The sequence below is a fragment of the Macaca fascicularis genome, chromosome 3 (assembly GCF_037993035.2).
Source record: "Macaca fascicularis isolate 582-1 chromosome 3, T2T-MFA8v1.1".
NCBI classification, from domain to species: Eukaryota; Metazoa; Chordata; class Mammalia; order Primates; family Cercopithecidae; genus Macaca; species Macaca fascicularis.
In genome coordinates, this window is record NC_088377.1 from 12,667,347 (window position 1) to 12,689,204 (window position 21,858).

The following is a 21,858-nucleotide window of genomic DNA, read 5'->3' on the forward strand; positions in this document are numbered from 1 at the left end:
AAGACTCTGCAAAGGAGAGAACACAGGCCAAGTGTGGTGGCTCATGCCTGTAATCCCAGCACTTTGGGAGGTCAAGGTGGGTGGATCCCCTAAGGTCAGGAGTTCGAGACCAGCCTGACCAACATGGTGAAATCTCATCTCTACTAAAAATACAAAAATTAGCTGGGCATGGTGGCGGGCACCTGTAATGCCAGCTACTTGGGAGACTGAGGCAGGAAAATTGCTTGAACCCAGGAGGCAGAGGTTGCAGAGAGCTGAGATCACACCATTGCACTCCAGCCTGGGTGACAAGAGCGAAACTCTGTCTCAAAATAAAAAGGAGGGAACACAGCCATGTGGATTTCTCAATGCCCTTTGTATGGACGATGCCGTCAGGAAAACTCAGGGAAAACCAAAGAGAACAGAGCCAAAGAGTACAATGCACTTGGATCTTCTTCATTCACCAACTTCTCTAGAAGCCACTTCAAAGAGACAGAACTATTGTTATTTTTTGTGTTGTCCTGTACTCATGTGGCAACTTAGCTTTCAAAGGACTGTCACACCTACTAGTTCCTTTTATCCTCTCAAAGCCCCATGAGGTGGGTACAACTACAATCATCTCCTTTGACAGATGTGTCAGCCTCTAGGGCACACCATGGTGGTGTGAGATGCTCCAAAGAAATCCGGGTGACTCCCAAAGTGAGTTCTTTACACTGTGTCGCAAACAGGCAATTGGATCTAAATCTTCATAGAAAGATGGAAAGTTGAGTGATGTTGCTGAATGGTTTAGAGTGAGACAACAGGCGTCTATAGATTTGTGCTGGACCTATAGGTTCTCATCCTGGTTTGGCCACTCGATGGCCATGCAAGTTTGAGAAAGTCATTGAACCTCTTCAGACTTAGTTTCCTTGATTGAAAAACAGGAATAAAAATAATATCTGCCCTGCTCTCTGTGCAGGATGGCCAAATGCATCAAAATTAAGCACCTGTGGGTGCTGTATTTATGGAAGAATTTTTGGACACAATCGACCTTCAGAGAGGTGGGGCGATAACTACAACAGGCCCAGGCTTCTGTCTTTTCTAGTCAACATTTTATATATCAATCCTGGCTTTCTGCTTCCTTATCTCAGGAAAGAAAGAGGAAAAGCATTTGTGTAATCAATATAAATTAGTCCTTTTATTCTTGCTTACAGATGACTGGAGGAAGAACATAGCATAAGTATGGTGAAGGATGTGGCTATTGGGGTCCTTGGTCTGTATGTTAGAAGAGCACTTTACAAGCACTTTTATACATTTTCTGGCAACCAAGTCAGCAAGCAGAACAAATAGCATCACCTGGATACAAAGACTGAAGAATGGAGCTGAGGACTAGTGTGAACTGAGTCTCTCCTCCTCCCCCTGTGCAAGGTTTGGGGTTGAAACTTGAGCACTTGAGACAAAAGATTTGAGCAACTCGAATGAATGCATTCTTTCTGAAATGCAGCCACAGTCACCATCACTAATCCTTGAGCACCTAGTATTTACGGAGCGTCGTGTCGATTTACAAATAGATGCTCATCTCCTGTTAGTGGCTCAGTATTGTGCTAGGGCCCAAAAGCTATGTTCAAGTGCAGTATTGGTGGCTTCCCATGGTGTATGAGTGTCTTTGCAGAAACCCCCCAAATATATGAAATAGTAATAAATGGTTTGGGCCAGAACTGAAACCAGCGTAGGGCATGTCACTCACTATAAGGAACGTAATGAAATAACGAGAGATTGGATCAATCATTTAAAATGAATTAATGGGAAACATACTATGAAGGGCTAGGTTTTATGGTTCAAGGATAAAGGGGTTTGGATGGAAAACAGACCAATTAAAGTGACTATCATTAGAGGAAGTGTCATGGAGAAGGAGAGACTTAACTGGATATTAATAGATCAGTAAACATTTTATGTCAAGGTAAAAGGTGAAGCTATGCTTGATAGGAGGAAAAAAAGAACAAAATCCCAAAGAGGGTATATATAAGGCATGCATAGTACAGCGGTGTGCTGGTAAACATTCAGCAACCCTCTGTTGGTGGATGAGGGACTTGATTAGTAACATTTGCCAATTTCCAAGGCATAAACACTCCCAGTATGGCTAATCTCAAGTGACCAGCATGACATCACGGAATGGGTAGTTGGAAGGGATGGGCATTAGCAAACCATTATAGAGTATTTCCACCATTAAGATACAACCACCATGAATGATCTTAGGAGTACAGATAATGGTGAAACCATTTGGAAGCTATGAGTTTTGAGTATGCATTAACTTTTTAAACCTAATTTATTTAATTGTAAGTTTATATAATTTACTATATAATGACAACAGTGTTTACCCATGGCTCACAAGCTTCCTGAACATCTCAGCGCAGGCTCTTGGGAGCCTGTATGAGAGAGTTCCTGCACATGATTATGGCCCAGATCCGAAACAGGAAAGCCATCCCACGGGAATGATTCATGCAGGAGGTTTGAGGGAAATAACATTCGCTTCATAGAGCCAGATCATAAAGACCAAGAAAGACGAGGAACCTGGTGTAGAGGGAATGGAGTAGGACTGAGAGCCCCCAAGCGTGGAGCTGCCATGATGTTTCAGGAAGCTGGAGAGGGGTGCAGGAGACAGACTGGGGAAGGAGAGTGCATTGAAAGGCGGGGCGGGAAGAGGAGCTTAAAATTGGGGCGACAGATTGGGTGGAGATGGGGAGACTAATATGAGGGATATTTTAAAGTAAACCCAGCACAATATGTCACCCAGATTTGGGGATTCAGAGAAGGGCCCATTAAAGGTGCAGGAGGTAAGTCTGATTGGCTGAGAGGGGAGTTGCTGCTGAGAGAAGGAGCTGACCTGAACATCCTGGGAAGGATGATGAGTTCTCAAACCTGCTGCATGGGAGGCAATGGCCCGGGAGATGCAGCAGGGGAAAGGTCTACAGCAGTGACATTGTGGACAACTGTCAGGGGATACGAGGCTGGAGCCTGTGGGAGAGGAATGTGATTGGAAATGTCCATTTTGGGGTTTCAGTCCACAGCTGGCAGAAGAAGCCTTGAGATGAATGAGCTCTCTGGAGAAAGACATACAGAAAAGAAGCATTAAGCTTGGCACACACTGGCATCTGAAGGTGGGAGGAGAAAGAAAAGCCACAAATGATTCCAGATAAGAAGTCCCCAGAGCCGGGTGCGGTGGCTCACGCCTGTAATCCCAGCACTTTGGGAGGCCAAGGTGGGCGGATCATGAGGTCAGGAGATCGAGACCATCCTGGCTAACAAGGTGAAACCCCGTCTCTACTAACAATACAAAAAATTAGCCGGGCGTGGTGACGGGTGCCTGTAGTCCCAGCTACTTGGGAGGCTGAGGCAGGAGAATGGCATGAATCCAGGAGGCAGAGCTTGGAGTGAGCTGAGATTGTGCCACTGTACTTCAGCCTGGCATCACAGAGCAAGACTCCATCTCAAAAAAATTAAAAAAAAAAAAAAAAAAAAAAGAAGTCCCCAGAGGGTAGGAGAACGAGAGAAAAAGGTCTCAGAGACCAAGATGGGGCCATTTCCCAAAGGGAAGTGTATGTCCAATGCATTAGGGTTGCTGGCTAAGCTAAAATAGTGAAAAATAAGTTCTCCTTTCTCAGACAGGGATGTTAGCTAGGTTAAAACAGAGAAAAATAAGTCACTTCTCAGAAAGAAAGAGTGACAGTAATGGAATTTAATTCCACCTCATGAAGAGAAACCAAGTCCACTACTTGGGGCAGAAGCTGTTCTCCTGGCCTGGGTTACCTGGAAGGTGCCTCAATGTTGTACCTCACTGTGCTATGGAGGCACAGGCTCTTTGTTCCAAGGAGGGGCGCCCAGTCAGTAAAAACGTGTGTTGGGAAATCTCGCCGCGCTAAACATGTTCCAGAAACTTCTCAATAGTCAACAATTTAAAAGCCTGAGATCATAGAAGTTAAAACTCTAATAAGCAACTAAAAGGAGAGTACAACATATGCAGCCTTAGAGACATTTCCTTCTACCCTAGGAATATAAAATTGCAATTTGTGAAATAATCTGGCAGTGACCTTGATTGCAGTTGTTTCCTTTCAGAAGATTCTCCATGAAACCTAAAAACACAAGTCTCATTCCTTTAGAGGAAATCTTTTTTAAATGTCCAAAAATAATAGAGTATAAATACAGCAGTCCTCTTGAAGGAATGTGCTGTATACGTCCATTGTCCATTACAAACGCCAGAGGTACCACATGAGGTCTTTAGGGATTACTATATAAATAATGAACACTCTTAAAAATGCAAAATCCAATTCAATAGTGCTTTCATTGCTCTTATTTTGGATTATGTCTATTGAGAGAGAAAACAGATTTCAAGCCAAATAGAGAGAAAGATAATACCCCATATATTGTGTTTAATTTAACATATTTTATAACAGAAATAACAAAGACAAGGCTTACTCTACAGCTTTACTTTTTAAGATTTAGTGATTCCAGTAATGCTTTTGCTTTGTGAAATGCTGAAAATAAAGCAAGAATATTTACATTCTTGTTTTATTTTATACAATGCTTCTCATCATTTCCCTGTTTGTGTAGTCTTATGTATGTTCTTTCTTTTGTTCCTAACCCTTTACAAGGACAACCCAAAAAAAATAAACCTATGTTTTTTTCATTTTTGTTCTTGAATGATAGAATGTTTCTTAACTCTTTATGATATATATTAAAACCACCCACATATTGCTGCACCAGGCTTTAATTAGGGGGAGAGTTTTTTCCCGATTGCATCTCCTTAGCTACATGGATTGTGCTACAATCAGGAGAACAACAGGAGAAATGAAGAGAAATGACAAAATTGTTTGTTGACAGGGCTTTGGGGAAGAAGACACACTCAACTTTGCTGGTGGCACCATAAATTGAAAAAAGAAATCATTTCAAGAGTAATTTTGCAATATGTGACAAGTCATAAAAATTATCCTACTCTTTGACCCAGTAGGGTTCTTGGAGAAACATGTCCCAAGGAATAATTCCAAGGAAACAAAAATATTTGTAAGAAGATGTGTTGAGCCCTTCCATATATTAAAATGAATAATTGGAAACAGCCCAGGTACCCAACTGTGAGGAAACGGCTTAGGCAGACTGTGCTCTATTAATATAATGGAATATTAAGTGGTCACTAGGAATGACAATTATAGAGATGATTATGCAATCTGAGAAGTATCATGCAAAATCATTTTAAATGGAAAGAGGAGAAAACATAGCAATGCACAGAGCAAAAGGCAACATTTCCTGCCTCCATAGGAGGGTGTGTGATATAAAGAACTGGGGATGTAGCAGTTCAGTTACTGGATTCCTCAGCTTTTATTTCACCTGCCTTTTAGATGGGCCTGTTTGACCTCCATTGCTTAGCTTATAAATCCTACTATTCTCAATCTGTAGGCAGCACACTCTCCTGAGAAGGGAGAGGCAATACTAGAAGGTAGAGGCAAGCATAGTTTAAAAAAAATACAATGATTTGCCCAATTGTTTTCGTGTGTGTGTGTGTGTGTGTGCGCGCGTGTGTTTGTGTGTGTGTGATTATGTATAGTTGAATTTGAAGCTCAAATAATATTTTTAAAGAATGTGAGCTTTGTATGTTTATCAAAAGCAAGGCTTTAAAAGGTTGAGAAAAAGTTCCCTCTTTTAATTTGTCCTAGGTATTTATGAAACTATTTAATGCCGTGTAAATTGGATCTGCAGATATTCCCTTGAAATTGCCCATATTGAAGCAGTCTAGCCTTCCACAATGATCTTGAGGTGCAAGGAACACACAAAAGAATTGCCTATCCAACAATTTGCTAAGGAAGAGAGTTTATATGAGATAAACAGGCTGCTGGTCTGTCTCGCTGAGGTGGCAATATGGTCATACACTCAAAGACAAATTTTTAAAGGGAATTTTAAAATGTTATTAAGGGCAGTGAACTAAATGGAGGACCAAATATTCTCTGAGTGTATGACTAAACAGTCTCATTGTTTTGTTACATACTTAAATGGAACTTCTGCCATATCTGTGTACAATGAGTCCTCCTACATCCAGGCACTGGGACTCAACCCACCACCTCCTCTGAGTCCTGCTTCATCAGGGTTCCATCTGTCGCCAGCTCCTCCACTGCCATCTCCAGTGGCTTCTTACTCCATTGTCCTTAATCTAAATGAAACTTACACTGTATCTTTCCTTTTCCCTTCAGACAGTGGTGTGCCAGTACATGTTTAACAACCAGTTCTCTGGAAAGAAGAGCTCTGACTTACAGCCCTTGCCAATTGCCGTGGTGTAAATACTCTTATCATGGTTGATTTCAAACTACCAACATGACATTACTGAATACAGAGGAGAAGAGGTGCGTAATCAATAGCACAAGCATCATGTAGTATTTACACACAGGGACAATAAAGTATAGATAATAGTAACATGAAATAAAATCATTAGAAAATGAAGAGTTTTGAATATTCATTATCATTTTAAAAAAAATGTATTTGGGCCAGGCGCGGTGGCTCACGCCTGTAATCCCAGCACTTTGGGAGGCCGAGGCGGGTGGATCATGAGGTCAGGAGATCGAGACCATCTTGGTTAACACGGTGAAACCCCGTCTCTACTAAAACTACAAAAAATTAGCCGGGCGTCATGGCGGGTGCCTGTAGTCCCAGCTACTCGGGAGGCTGAGGCAGGAGAATGGCGTGAACCTGGGAGGCGGAGCTTGCAGTGAGCTGAGATCACGCCACTGCACTCCAGCCTGGGCGACAGAGCGAAACTCCGTCTCAAAAAAAAAAAAAAAAAAGTATTTAACTGTAAGCTTATAAAATTTAATTTTAATCTAATCAAAATTTAATTGTAATGAATTACAAAATTTAATTTAATAATAGCTCATGAAATTCCTGAAAAGTTAATAATCAGTTCTTGCAATCCAGCCCTAGCACATAGCTCTAACACACCAGCCCATCTCTCCATCAAAATTTGGATCATAAAACTATTGTGTCAAAGGATTTCATGGTCATTTGACACTACCCTCTTTGAAGCTTTCTCCTCCTATGGTTTAGGGCAGCACGCTGTGGTGGTTTTCCTTTGACACTTCCAGTAAGCCGTCTTCATCTCCTGCCTTGGTTCCATCTCTCTCCTTTAACCCCCTTTGCATATTTGTGTGCACCCGATTTTCATTCTTTTTATTTGCTGAGCCAGGGTCTCACTCTGTCACACAGGCTGGAGTGTGGTGCCATCCCAGCTCATTGCCACCTCCAACTCCTGGGCTCAAGCAGTCCTGCTGCCTCAGCCTCCTGCATATTCTCATTCTCCACCTGGGTCTCTTCCCTGAGTGATCTTATTCACATCCACCAGTGACATATTAATGACTCCAACATTAATATGCATCTGCAGCCAAAATCCTGACTTGTCTCCAGGTGCAAAACGGCCCATGGGTGTCACCACCTGGATCTTTATTTTTGTGCTTTCTTTCACACCTCTTTACCCAAACTTGATATTTCTCCTGCATTCCTTATCTAGGTCAAAGAACGTTTCCACTCATTCATTAATTCAGTCATAAATTCTGATTGCATATTTAATATCAGCCAGGCACAGTTTTAGCCACGTATTCATGAAATACGATAGAGAGTAAAGTCACCAAAGGCCTCAAGAAGACAGTCAGCAAAACAAACGAGCAAACAAAGACCAGATATATCTTATAATGTCAATGACAATAAACATGGTGAAAGGCAAGGCATTTTAAAGTCATCCTCGGTTCCTTTCTCCTTTACTCCCTACATCTGCATGGATACTAAGACCTATCCCTTGACGGTCTCAATATCCCTTGAAAGGAACCTTTCCTGCCTCTCCAAATTGGCATTGCCTTAAGTTGGGCATTAGCACCTGTGACTTCCCACCTCTGACCTGGCCTTCCTGTTACAGGTTCTTGCCTGATCCATCCTCCATATTTTCTCTGGTGCTTTTCAAAATTATCCCCTCCCCTTGTTAAATACCTCATGGGTTCCTTTAAGCACTGTAGGATAAATTCCTTGACATACTATACAAGGAAACTAATTTCACCAGTTATTTGCCATGTGTGAAATGCTCAGTGAACATGTGTTGTACACACACAGGCACATGTGCACATAGTGCACACACAGAGAGTTTATTTACATGTATACACATATATACTATATATGTGACTATTTGGAATATAGATGTGAATATATACTATATGTGACTTTATGGAATATAGACGTATGTATATTCCTTATAAATTATAAATATATTCCTTATAGAATAGACGTATGTATTCCATATAGTCACAGAACGATGCCATTATCCTTCTGACAACTTGGTGAATCCACATCATTTTTCACTTTGTACAGGAGCTAGAACTTTCCATAATCTGGCCTGACCTTTCTCCCTGAAGTTTCCTCTCCTGCCCCGCCCCCAGTTCACCTAAAATCCCATCTCAGTGTCCTACTTTTCCATCTGACATCATTTTCACACCTTGGAGCCTTTGCTTATGTTGTCTCTTCTTCCAGGCATGCGTTTGCTTCACTTTCTCTGTCCAGTAAGACTCAACCATCCAGACGCTTCTTCTTAGGGAATGCTTCTTCCCTCCAGCCCTCACTGCCATCCTTTTGCCCCAGGAAATCTCTCCCTCCTTGCCACTGCCACAACCCTTTGCTCGTAATACCTTTTTGTTGAGCACCTACAATGTGCTAGGCACTATTCCAGAGACTGGGAATGAGTGATGAATAAAGTTAAGTCCCTGCCCTTGTGGAGTTGGTATTCTACTGGAAAGAAATGGAATATAAACACATAATTTCAAATAGCAACACATACTGAAACAAAATTAAAATAAAGCAATGGGTAATCAGATGGAGGGGGTGAGTCCAGATGTATCAGTCTGCTCAAGCTTCCGTAACAAAATACCACAGACCAGGTGGCCTAAACAGCAGAAATGTATTGTCTCACAGTTCTGGAGGCTGGAAATCAAGATTAAGGTGTTGCCAGGGTTGGTCTCTTCCGAGGTCTCTCTCCTTGGCTTGCAGACGGCCGCCTTCTCACTGTATCCTCACATGGTCTTTTTCCTCTGTGTGTTCACACCCCTGGTGTCTCTTCATGTGTTCAAATTTCCTCTTCTTGTAAGGATACCAGTCAGATGGGACAAGGGCCCACCCCAACCATCTCATTTTAACTTAATTGCCTTATTCAAGGCTCTATCTCCAAATATATTTATAGTCTCAGGTGCTGTGGATTCAGGTTTCAACATATAAATTTGAGGGAGACCCACAATTCAGCTCCTGACAGCCAGGAAGCTGTCCTTCCTCCCCAGGTGGGGACAATCACAGCACACTATCAAGAGGTAGCATAGCCATTTGTGTCCACACTCATCTCCCACATGAATCACTGTGCAGTGAGTGTAAGGATCATGTCTTACTTCCCTTTGGCCTATATCACCTACCATATATGCAGTAAGTGTTTATTGAATAAATGCATAAACCAATTGGCTTTTAGAGACAATTCGTTTTGGGCTCAGAATCCAATCAGTTGTCCATATTTCAAATTTAAAAAAAATCATCTGATAGCTTAGTACAAAATCCTAGTGACACAATAGTGTGCCTAATTTTAAAGCTATTCATATCCAAGCCACCTGAATGGCTCACACTTTTCCCATTCGTTTTTCCAGTGGGCATTGTACCACATCCAGCCATCTGACAAGGAGAGTAAATTGCATCTGATTTTCCAATTTTGAAAGCTTGAGGATTATTTCTGGCTTGGAAGCAGTTCAGTCCCAGGAATATCAATGCCAGCATCTGTACTAAAGTTAATTTGTTTCTCCATCTGTGCCATTTGTGAATCTACCCATTTGAACTCTTGGGAAAGGGAGGTAGCTGGGTGAACCCTGCAGTCAGAGAAGACAGTAAGCAGGTGGCTTCCTCTCAGGGAATGCACAGAGCAGCACCAGAGGGAGGAACCCAACTGTGAGGCATCAAATCGTTCCTGACACTCTCACAGAATACATGCAGCAGATGGAGAGGGAAAGGGATTGAGAATTTTCATCCTCCTACCTTGAAAGTAGAGTGGCGACTTAGGCAGATCACAGGCACGATCACATTTCACATTATATGTGGCTCCTTAATTAACATTACTTTTTGTTTCAGTGGGAAAATAGCACATATCACCTTTTATCACTAGTTCAAGAAAAAATATTATTTTAGGTCCTAGTTCTACGTTCTTAATTCCGGTATCCTTACCCTTTATAGATTTGCTCCCAGTGAATTCAGATTTGTGTGTGTGTGCGTGCATATATATTTTATTACTTAAACAGCCTACCATTTTGTCTAAAACATTTTAAGCAACTTATAAAACCACTTAAAATATAGTAAGATTGTATGACTTAAAATTGGATAAAATTTTTGCATATGGCCTTTACTTGAAATGAGATAGACTTTTTGTACTACGTCTTTCTCACTGAGATTTGCTAAAACATAATTAAATCCTTCTGTATACGTATCTGATGCTCGGAAGAAAATAATGCTGCTAACAGAAGCCCAGCATAGTATCTCTGGAAATAGGGAAGATTATGTTCCATGTTTCAGGCACATTTTTGCACAACAAATGAAAGGGAATTGTCTTGTGTGAGGAGCAGTCATGAAGTTCCAAATGCTTTAGTTTCTCAACCTTGGTGTCAAGACCTCTCAATTCATGCACATGTACAGTCCAGCATGTCTCCAATTACTGTTATGATGGGCAGGGAGGTGGGGTGGAAGACTGAGAGGTTAGAACATTCTCTAAAAGGAAAGCTACTCCAGTTTTATTTCATATTGGACTGTTAGGGAGTCGTGGGAAGTGGGGAGTAGTTGGAAAAGAAGAGAAACAAGAGGGAATTTCACAACAATGAAACACTGAACCATAACACCAAATACTGAGGACCATGGATGGTAGACTTGTGGCAGGATATGATGTAGGAGTTAAGAAAATAGGTCTGCCTTCAAAGTGGCCGGGTTCTAGCATCAGCCCTGCTGTTTGCTAGCTGTGTGACCTTGCCAAAAGTCACACACTTAACCTCTTTGGATCCAACTATACAAAGTGTTTCTTATTCTTCACTTCCTTTTTGAAGTGAAAGAGTCAGGCTAGAAGAGCTCTTAAGAATGTTCCTATCTTCGTCTGTTCAGTGTTGCTATAAAGGAATTCCTGAGATTAGGTAAATTATAAAGAAAGGTTTATTTAGCTCATGGTTCTGCAGGCTGTGCAAGAAGCATGGCACCCCCATCTGCTCTACTTCTGGCAAGGGCCTCAGGCTGCTTCCACTCATAGCAGAAGAGAAAGTGAAGCCTGTTGTACAGAGATCACATGGCCAGAGGGCAAGCAACGGGGAAGGTACCAGGCATGTTTCAATAGCCAGCTCTTGAGGAAACTAACAGAGAAATAACTCACTTACCCCCAAGGGAGGGTATTGACCTGTTCACAAGGAATCCACTTCCATGATCCAAACACCTCCCATTATCCAACACTGGGGGTCAAATTTTAACATCAGGTTTGAAGGGGACAAGTATCCACACCATAGCAATTCCCTTTCAGTTTTCAGCAGCATAACATAACAAAGAGGTGCTCAAGAAGCTGGTGGAGAAGTGCTGCCCTCCCGGGAGCTGGCTGGGGAAAAGTTTATTCTGTTTACTTCTGTTTATCCTGTTACCCAGTGTGGGCCCTGGGAGGATTAAGCCGAGGCCTGGGCCTCCAGGGGCCTATCTAGATTCTCCATTAGCTTGTCAAGCTTTGCCCTGAATAGCCCATTACTAAAAATGTTGATGAAAAAAAGACTGTGTACATCTTTTTGGAATACCTGACTCTCTCCCTTTAGTGTTTTACAAACTGTCTTAGTCCTTTTGGGTTACTATAACAAAGTGTCATGGACTGCGTAGCTTATAAACAACAGACATTTATTTTGCACAGTTCTGGAGGCTGGAAGTCTAAGATCTGTGTCTTGTCCTAGGGAGGGCTGTCTTCCAGGTTGCAAACTGCCAACCCCTCCTTGTGTCCATATGGAAGAAGGGGAAAGAGCACCCTCTAGAGTCTCTTCTCATAAGGGCACTAATTCCATTCACGAGGGTGCACCCTCATGACCTAATCACTCCCCCAAAAGCCCCACCTCCAAAGATCATTACACTGAGAGTTAGGGCTTCAACACAAATATTTGGGGAGACACAAACATTCCGTCTATAGCACAAACCCACCATCCTAAATTTGTGGCATCGTATTTGCTCTTGGGAAAAGCAGACAGATATGGCCCTAAAGTGTGATGTGTTTGAATCCCTTTAGAATGAGCCAGCAGCCATGAAGCAAAAGGCCCTCATCAATCTTTGTATTTTTCTTTCTAATTTTCTATAAACTATTGTTTTCAACCCATTATTAAAAGTTTCCTTCATCTCACACCAGTTAGAATGGCAATCATTAAAAAGTCAGGAAACAACAGGTGCTGGAGAGGATGTGGAGAAATAGGAACACTTTTACACTGTTGGTGGGATTGTAAACTAGTTCAACCATTATGGAAAACAGTATGGCGATTCCTCAAGGATCTAGATCTAGAAGTACCATATGACCCAGCCATCCCATTACTGGGTATATACCCAAAGGATTATAAATCATGCTGCTATAAAGACACATGCACACGTATGTTTATTGCAGCACTATTCACAATAGGAAACACTTGGAATCAACCCAAATGTCCATCAGTGACAGATTGGATTAAGAAAATGTGGCACATATACACCATGGAATATTATGCAGCCATAAAAAAGGATGAATTTGTGTCCTTTGTAGGGACATGGATGCAGCTGGAAACCATCATTCTCAGCAAACTATCGCAAGAACAGAAAACGAAACACCGCATGTTCTCACTCATAGGTGGGAACTGAACAATGAGATCACTTGGACTCGGGAAGGGGAACATCACACACCGGGGCCTATCACGGGGAGGGGGGAGGGATTGCATTGGGAGTTATACCTGATGTAAATGACGAGTTGATGGGTGCTGACGAGTTGATGGGTGCAGCACACCAACATGGCACAAGTATACATATGTAACAAACCTGCACGTTATGCACATGTACCCTAGAACTTAAAGTATAATAAAAATAAATAAATAAATAAATAAATAAATAAATAAATAAATAAAAAGTTTCCTTCATCTATGAACTCTCTAGGCCCACATGAAAACTTGAAAACAAGCCAATTAAACAATTGCAGCTAGGAACAAGTAAGCACATTTTATTTTACCTCCTGGAAAAGGAGCCCAGCCCAAAAGATCTCAGCTCCAGCAGGCAGCTGGAGACAAAGAAGGACTTCCTACCAGTAGCTGCTGAGTATCCATGGAGTTCCCCCATGACACTCAACCTGGGGGCTCCAGAAATCCAGAGAGGACAGGAAATGAGAGCAGACTTGCATCTCCTTGGAGGGTGTGGTTGGGGGTTTCCCCAGGAGAATGCCTGAAACCACGAATGCATAGACCTTAATGGATTAACAAGAGGACTTCCAACAGGACCCAGAAGAGGACCTAGCTAGGTGGCCAACACACACATTTCTGTGGATTCCCTCTCCACTCAGCCCTTTGCTCAGCTCTCTGAGATTTGAGGATACGGATGTAAACATCATTCTGAAAAAGGTACCTCTCTCCCCACCTGCCACCAGTCCATGACCTTAACATGGTAAGACTCACCAGACTGCATCATGAGTCTTTTGGATTTTCCAAGATATGGGTTTTCACTTTGTTTCACAATGCTTTGGGCAGTTTTTGAGTTTTTTCAGATATTTATGTTTCTCCTTGTCTAGAGTGGACATGGGTGAGGCTCAGCGGGTTTTTCCTGGTGGCAGTGACCATCAACTTCTTGAAAGCAGCAACCATTCCATTTTTAAATTTATGGATTCAACCAATATTTATTGAGGATGTATCAGGCACTGATCCGGCTGCTGAATTTCTAGTTCTGAGCAAAACAGATAGGGCCTCGACCCTTAAGGAACTTAGAGTCTGGTGGAAGGGACAGGTGTTAAATTTGCAATTGCAACAATAAATATAAAAGTACACACCGTGGTTGTACTGACAGACCAACAACTGGGCAGGAGTAGAGGGTTAGTGTGTGGGAAAGAAGAACCGTGGAGGTTGGAAAAGAAGCACAGGGTGCTAGTAAAGAGTATAATGGAGGCCTCAGTTAGGTTAGGAGGGGGTCAGGAAAGGCCTTGCAGAGGAAATAGCCTGAATGATGAAGGAGCCTTAGCCAGGGAATGATTTGGGGACTGATGGGGTCTGACTGAGCCCAGTAAGAAGTGGAGACGAGGGCATGCAAGGAGCTGGAAGGTAAAGAGGGGTAGATCCACAGGGTCTTCAGGAAGTGCGAACACTTCCGTTTTAAGCCAAGTGCAGTAGGAAGCCATTGATGGGTTTGGGGCAGGGTTGTAGGCTGATTTGGTTTCTACTTAGAGGAGATCACTCTAGCTGCAGAAGTGGAGGCCACAAATGGATGTGAAGAGACAGGTAGGAGGCTAATGGTGGGGGACTCTAGGTGAGAACTGTTGGTGCTGGACCTGGTGGGGGCAGTCGAGATGGAGAGAAGTAGACAGATTGCAGACATACTGAGGAGGAGCCAACAGGCTCTAGTTGTGATGCACGAGATAGTGCTGCAGGAGCAACTAAAACAGGTGGACAGTGACTTTGCTTTTGTAAGGGGAATACACTGGAGGGTCAGGTTTGAGAACAAGGTGAGGAGATCCACCTTGGAAGTGTTAATGTTGAGGAGTTTGGGAGAGCAGCAAACAGAGCTGGCAAGGAGGCAGTTAGATATTAATGTCCTGAAGCCCAGAGGAGAGTCAAGGCTGCCTTCTCCGTGATGCCTGGCAGGGCTCTGCATCCACTAGATACGCCCAATGCATGGCTGTTGATCTAAAGCAATCACAGAACCCTAAATGCTCACCTTAGTCTGCCACTTACCCTGGGGCTCCCAGGAACCCTCATCTCAGGAAGACTTAACAGTCACTGTCGCCACATTTTGGAAATGTTAAAGTCCAATCACAATCACTCCAGATAATTGCCCAGAAGGTACCAAAAGAGTTAAATGCATAGTAAGTATTAAAATTATTTATCCTCAGCTTCCTCTCATCTTAAAGTTTGTATACTCAAGTCCCAATATAATAAAATCTGGATTAAGCTGTTGTAGAGCTTAATGGAGCCAAGTGACTATGCCAAGTCTCGGTTAATACATTTTAAATGAAAACACATCAGCAAGATTTAGAACAAGGGTCAGGAATCATAAAATAAATACCACAAAAATAATTCTCCATTGTGAAATGACGGGTGTCATGCCCCTGGGAGTCTAAAATCTCTTCTGAATTAAACAATCTTTTCACTTGGAGACAATTAGCAAACTGTTGGCAGGCTATGCTCTTACCTTGAGAGAGGGAAAGAGAAAGAAATTCAGAAAGTGAAGCCAGAACCTTGTCTACCTCTGTTTCCAAGGTTGGCTCTAAACACTGTCAAAATGTTATTGCTCTGGTTCGAGGAAAGAGACTGACAGACCAACAACTGGGCAGGAGTAAAGGTTAGAGCCTGGGAGAGAAGAGCCAAGTTGTGCAAACATTTAGAGCCTTCTAGAAGCTGAATGAACTTCTATCTCTGGGGATACCTTTGTTTTCTGAGGGCCACAGGTGGTATAGTAAACTAATACTGTTTGCCATCCATCCCTCTAACACCAGTCTCATCTTGAATCCTGCCAGAGAACCTGGTGCTCCTCTCAGGGAAGCAACTGAACTACAGACATTCTTTGCTCTGGTGATAGTGAAGGATGGGTCTCATCACCTTCGGGGGCTTATTTTGCCAGTGCCCGCAGTCTTTTCCAAACCTCTACAGGCACTTTGTGTTCCCAGCTAATGCTGGAGCAGTGCCCACTCCTGAAAGGCTGAGCCATGGGTCTTCTTTTCAGCTGCAGTGAGCTCTGTGCCCTCACAGGCAATGCCCTTCAGTCAGGCAAAGGCAGGGGCCGGACGCCATGTTTAAACTCAGACCTGCCTCAGAGTCTGTCCAAACGCGGAGGGCTCCTCCTTGGGAGGCCTTGCGATCTGCCTGTTTATCAAAGGGACACATCCCAGCAGGAGGATTTCCTGTTGGTGCCACTATCCTGGGTCTTGCTGAGTTTTAGCCTCTATGCTCAGCCTGTCATGCCAGTGCCCGCACATGGTGACTAAAATGCCCCTTTCACATTTCCAAACACTCCCCTAAAAGAGGTGGTCCCTGGTAATAACCACTATCAGGGGAAACCCCAGAACAGAGGGAGTCAGGGACCCAGGGCTGTGTCTTTCTTCTACCTCAGTCACACCCAGGTCTGGGACAATCAACAGGAACCAATGCACCACTGTGTTACCAGCCATGGAACCTGGAAGCTATTCCTAGCCTCTGCCCCCCAAATTTATCCTGAGCATGTCCCCCACGGGTGGTTCAGATGGCATGGTGAAATCCGGGGCTTTCTCCTACAAGTCTGTAAGCTGCCTGCCTTCCGTGTCGCCCACCCTACCCAGCTCAGTCTCGGGTGGGCTGAGAGGGGTCGGCCATGTTGCCATCTTCCCTACCTCTCATGGCTTCAGTGACAGCATCTGTCGTGGTTTCTTCTCCTCACATGATAATCGGAGACACCTGTTCCTTTACAGTAGAACCCAGAAAGAGCCGTTATTAATAAATGCCCCAATGGGCTTTTACATTTCTTGAGTGTGAGGATGTGAGGGTGAATGAACAGTTTAATTATGTGAGCAGGGGGCCAGGAGTGGGTGCTGACATGACTGGTAGCTCTGTTATTCTCAACAGACATACTGCTGCCACCCGACCAAGGCTAGAGTAAACACAGCCACATATCTGAACTGAATTTTGACAAGACCCTGTTTCCAGACTCTTCTATGTCAAAAGCAGCTGTATCTACCACAAAATGGAGGTTTTGTCCTTGAAAAACTTAATAATTTCAAAGAGAGAAGGGCTGGCCAGTTTGTGAATGGTATAAACACAGTGGTCTCAAAACCACAGGTGATCCCAGGTGGTCAAGATGAAGGAAGAAAGAGGACACTTTTCTGAGGGCTCACGCAACCAAGCATGTGTGAAATTCAGAGTTAACTGACAGGAGCACATGAGTGGCCCAGCATGGGTGATTCCCAACCTCACAGTGGGGCAAATGGACCACAGCAAGAGGTCTCCAGGCCAAAACATGAGTATCATTTACCCTAATTAAATCTACTCTGCAGGGGGCCTGAGGCATGGCTATCATGCGTTGTGAGAACCTTTGGACAGCCAAGCAACTTGTAGCCACTAAGTCTGGCTCAGAGAAAATAAACAGCAATCGACATCTTGGCCTAGATTATAAATTTAAATTTTTAGGGAAGTTATTTTCCAAGGTTGGATCAGTGTTTCGCTTCATTATTTTTTATATATATATAAAATATATATATAAAAAATATATATATATATTATTTTTTTCCCATCTTCATGCACATTGCTACTACTGGCTTCTGGCCAGGTCTACTCTGCCAAGAGTAGAAAAACTATGAGAAATGCTTTTTTTTTTTTTTTTTTTTTTTTTTTAAAACATTTCTAAACTGACTAGAAACAGAAGGTGCAAGGAATCTAGAGAGTGGTTGGCAAGAGGAGAAAAAAAGAGAGATGTATGATTTGGAGGCCAGAGTAGAGAGAGATTGCAGAGGAAGAATATCTAGCACTTAAAAATGAATCTTACTGGGATGGGATGAAAGATGGAAAAGGAACCAAAAAAGGAAAGCCCACAGTTCAAATCCAGAGTCTGGAAGAATGCTGGAAGCCTCAGTAGATCTGGGGAGTCCATATCAGCTTGGTGCTTTCAGTGATTCCATCCAAGCTCATGTTCAAATTCAAAGGAACACCATGGACAGGGCTTATATCCAGAATTTCACCAGCTCAGAGTTTTCTCGAGGGTCTGCTTCCCACCTTCCAAACTCTTTACTCTTTTTTAATCTCACAGAATTTCATTTTGCTGTCTTTCTACCTAGAATCTTCTATCTGTCTCACCTCTGTGAATGAGCAACACTCTCAGGTAGCCTGGCCATCTCTGATTTGTCATCATCTCAAAACCCATTTTCTATGATCCACTCTCCAACCCATCCCATACGTTGCAGCCCACTCCACGCTCTGCAGTTTTGACAAGTGAAACCCAAGTTTTCATCTGAAAAAAGGTTAGAATGTGCCACACATGAGGCTAACTCAAGTTTCCAGTTGTCTGGGTCAAAAGGGGACAAAAGGAAGAGACAGGAGTCAGGAAGGGAACTTGGGGAGAATACAAGCTTATTTTTGTACATGGTAAGTGCAAACCGGAAGTTGAATCTGGAGCTCAAGAGCTAAGAGAAGGAATAAATTTTGGGAGTCAGCATAAAGGTAAAAGATAAATCTATGAAGGTGCTTTGTGTGAGCAATTTCCATGGCCACCTATAAATTCATCTACATTTAGACTCATCCTTATATTTTTGCCTCTTATATCTGTATTCAAGATGAATCCCCCACCTATAGTAGTAAGTCCATTCCTTCCCACCTCCTTGGGAACATCATTCCAACAAGTAACTCCTTTGTTGTATCTTCAACTGTCTTTTACCACCAGCTCTTAATATTCAGCCTACAAACATGTCCAAATCTCTCTTATCTTTAAAATAACAACAAATTAATTAAGAAAAAAGAAAAAAATTCCCTCCTCTGACCCTGACTGTCTCCAGCCACTGCCTTGTTTTCATGTTTTTTGCTTTCCTAAGAAGAAAAGAGATTTGCCTGGAAGAGGAATAGATACTCACTGCCTTTACTTCCTCATTTCCCATCAATTGCTCTCTTGCTAAGGTCACCAGTGATCTCCATGTCTGCAAATCCAGTGGATTTATTTCAGTCCTCATCTTATTGGACACTTCTAGATATAACATTGTTGTTCCTTGAAATTCTCTGTTCCTTTTATCTTCATGGCTCCTCTTTCCTGGTTCTCCTTATTCTTCTTTGATCTCTTCTCATTGGCCTTCTTTGAAGAGCTCTTCCTCTACTACCACTACGTTGGTATTCCCCAAAGTTTTAATCTTGGGCCATATTTCCTGTCCTTCTGCATGTTCCCCATGGGCAATCTCTGTGATAGATTTCTAATTTAGTTCCATTATCACTAGAGAACACATTCCATATTATTTCATGTCTTTTAAATTATTGAGACTTGTTTTATGCTTTAGCGTATGATCTTAATGAATGTCCATATGAAAATTAAAAGAATGAGTGTTCTGTTTTTGTCATGGGGAGCTTCCTATAAATGTCAGTTATATCACATTGTTCACATATTGTTCTAATCTTACATATACCTATTGATTTTCCTGTCCTATCAGTTAGAGAAAGGAGTGTTGATATGTTCAACTACAACTGTGAATTTGTCCATTTATCCTTTCAGTTATGTTAGTTTTTGCCTCATGTATTTTGAAGCTCTGTTATTGATGAATATACATTGAAAATTGTTTTGTATTTCTTATAAACTGATCACTTTATCTTTAAGAACTCTCCTTTTTCATCCCTGTAATAGTCCTTGTTCTGAGTCTACTTTGTCTAATATTAATATGGACAATTCTGCTTTCTTTGGATTAGTGTTAATAGAGTATGTATTTTACATCCATTAACTTTTAATCTATCTGTGTCTTTGTATAGTTTTTTGTAGGCAGCGTATAACGGGGTCTTACTATCCAATCTGATGGTCTGCCTTTTAATTGGGATATTTAGACCGTTTGCATGTAATTTAATTATCCATATAGTAGTATTCCAGTTTGCCATCTTTCTGTTTGTTTCCTATATGTCCTCTCTATTTTTCACTCTACTTTCCCCTGTTTTACTTTCTTCTTTTGAATTAATTGAGAATTTTTTATGATTCATTTTATCTCCATTACTGGTGAGCAACTAAAAAGGTAGAAGTAAAATCTGGTGAGTGTGGTGACATGAAAGTCAATATAAAAGAATATTTAAAAAAAAATTGAAGTAATCAACACTATGTTACATGCCTCTGAGACCTTGAATAAATATAGACATAAAAATGATTGTAGAGTTTTGCAACATAGAGGTCAATCTGGTGACCTCAGCAGAAACAACCTCAGTGAACTGGTGGGGTTATAAACCCAGTATAAATGGGATGAGGACAGAATAAAAGATGAGGATGAGAAACAGGTACCATGGGCAACTCAAAAAGTTTTTCTATTAAAGGGAGGAAAGAGAATGTGATGGTGATTCATAAAGTATATGACATCAACAGGAATTATTTGTTAAGACAGGAAATATTAGAACATATTTGAGTGCTGGTGAAAACGATGCTGTAAAGAGAAGAAGACTGATAGATTGATGTTAGAGGAGCTAGAGGGAGCAAGTACCTTATCAAAAGAAGAAACGGTAGGTTCTAGAACACACGTGGAGGGGGTAAACTTTGGTAGGAAAAGAGTCATATTGTCATTTGTGGAAAAAAAAGCAGCAAATATGTGGGGCAAACATAAGATTGGCTGGTGATTTTTTTCTGTGAAAAGAGGAAGGAATTTCTATGTTACCTCATGTTCTCAAAGATGTGAAAGTAGACATTATCAGCAGAGGATGTCCGTATGTAAAAAGTGCTATAACAAAGGAGTTCTAGATCACAATGTATGGACATAGAGGTTAGTTCCGGATGAGGGAATCAGACAGATCTTTTTAGAAGTGGCATTATTTGGCCGGGCGCGGTGGCTCAAGCCTGTAATCCCAGCACTTTGGGAGGCCGAGACGGGCGGATCACGAGGTCAGGAGATCAAGACCATCCGGGCTAACACGGTGAAACCCCGTCTCTACTAAAAAATACAAAAAACTAGCCGGGCGAGGTGGCGGGCGCCTGTAGTCCCAGCTACTCGGGAGGCTGAGGCAGGAGAATGGCGTAAACCCGGGAGGCGGAGCTTGCAGTGAGCTGAGATCCGGCCACTGTACTCCAGCCTGGGTGACAGAGCGAGACTCCGTCTCAAAAAAAAAAAAAAAAAAAAAAAAAGTGGCATTATTTGAGCCTGGTTTTGAAAAATGGGTGGAATGTAAATAGACATTCATTTGTTGGCAAATATCCACAGAAATATTATAACCACCCATGAGCTATGCCATGAGCCAGACAGGGTCACTGCCCTCAGGAGCCACTAGACAAAACTTGGAAGGGGTTCCCAGGCAGAGGAAAGAATAGGAGAAGGAAAATAATGGATGAGAAATAAGGGAAATGGGCAAGTGATAACCAAAGTGTGGAAGACCATAGGTGGAAGATTAAGGAATTACTGAAGATTTTTGAGCTGTGAAGCACTACTAATCAGAGTTATCTGTTATGGGGAGGCCAGGAAGCCAGGTAGCAGAGGGCAGGGTCCCACATTCATAAACAGTCTTAAATTGAAGCTTTTGACATTATTTCCAAATGAGCTCATATATCCAGTCATAGCAACACATTGATAGAATTGAGGGATGTTTATTCAGCAGATTTTAAACTTATGCCCTAATATTTGTCTACATAACCTATAATATCTATGAAACCCTACTTTTTATAAACCCTATCATTTTTGTGGGTGGCACAATTATATTCAACTTGGATTTTCATGTTTAAAACATTGATTTGTTAAATGGAAATATTTAAAATATTCCACCATTTGAGGGACTTGGAAACTGTCTGTGTGTGTGATATATAGCAGAATTCTTAAAAGAATGGAAGTGATAAAGATGCAACCACTGAGAGGTTCTGCTTGGAATCACAGCATCATTACCTTTCATGAACTGAAAATAGCTTTCTTCTTTCTGTAGTCTTTTATGGTATGCTAAGAAGCATCAGCTGATCAAACAG

General features: G+C 42.1%; 1 protein-coding gene across 5 annotated transcripts in view; it reads right to left on the bottom strand.

The window, feature by feature from the left end:
• The window catches only part of KCNE2 (potassium voltage-gated channel subfamily E regulatory subunit 2), a 298,859-nt gene that overhangs the window by 98,328 nt on the left and 178,673 nt on the right, over positions 1–21,858 (bottom strand). The gene's annotated exons all lie outside the window — the stretch shown is intronic.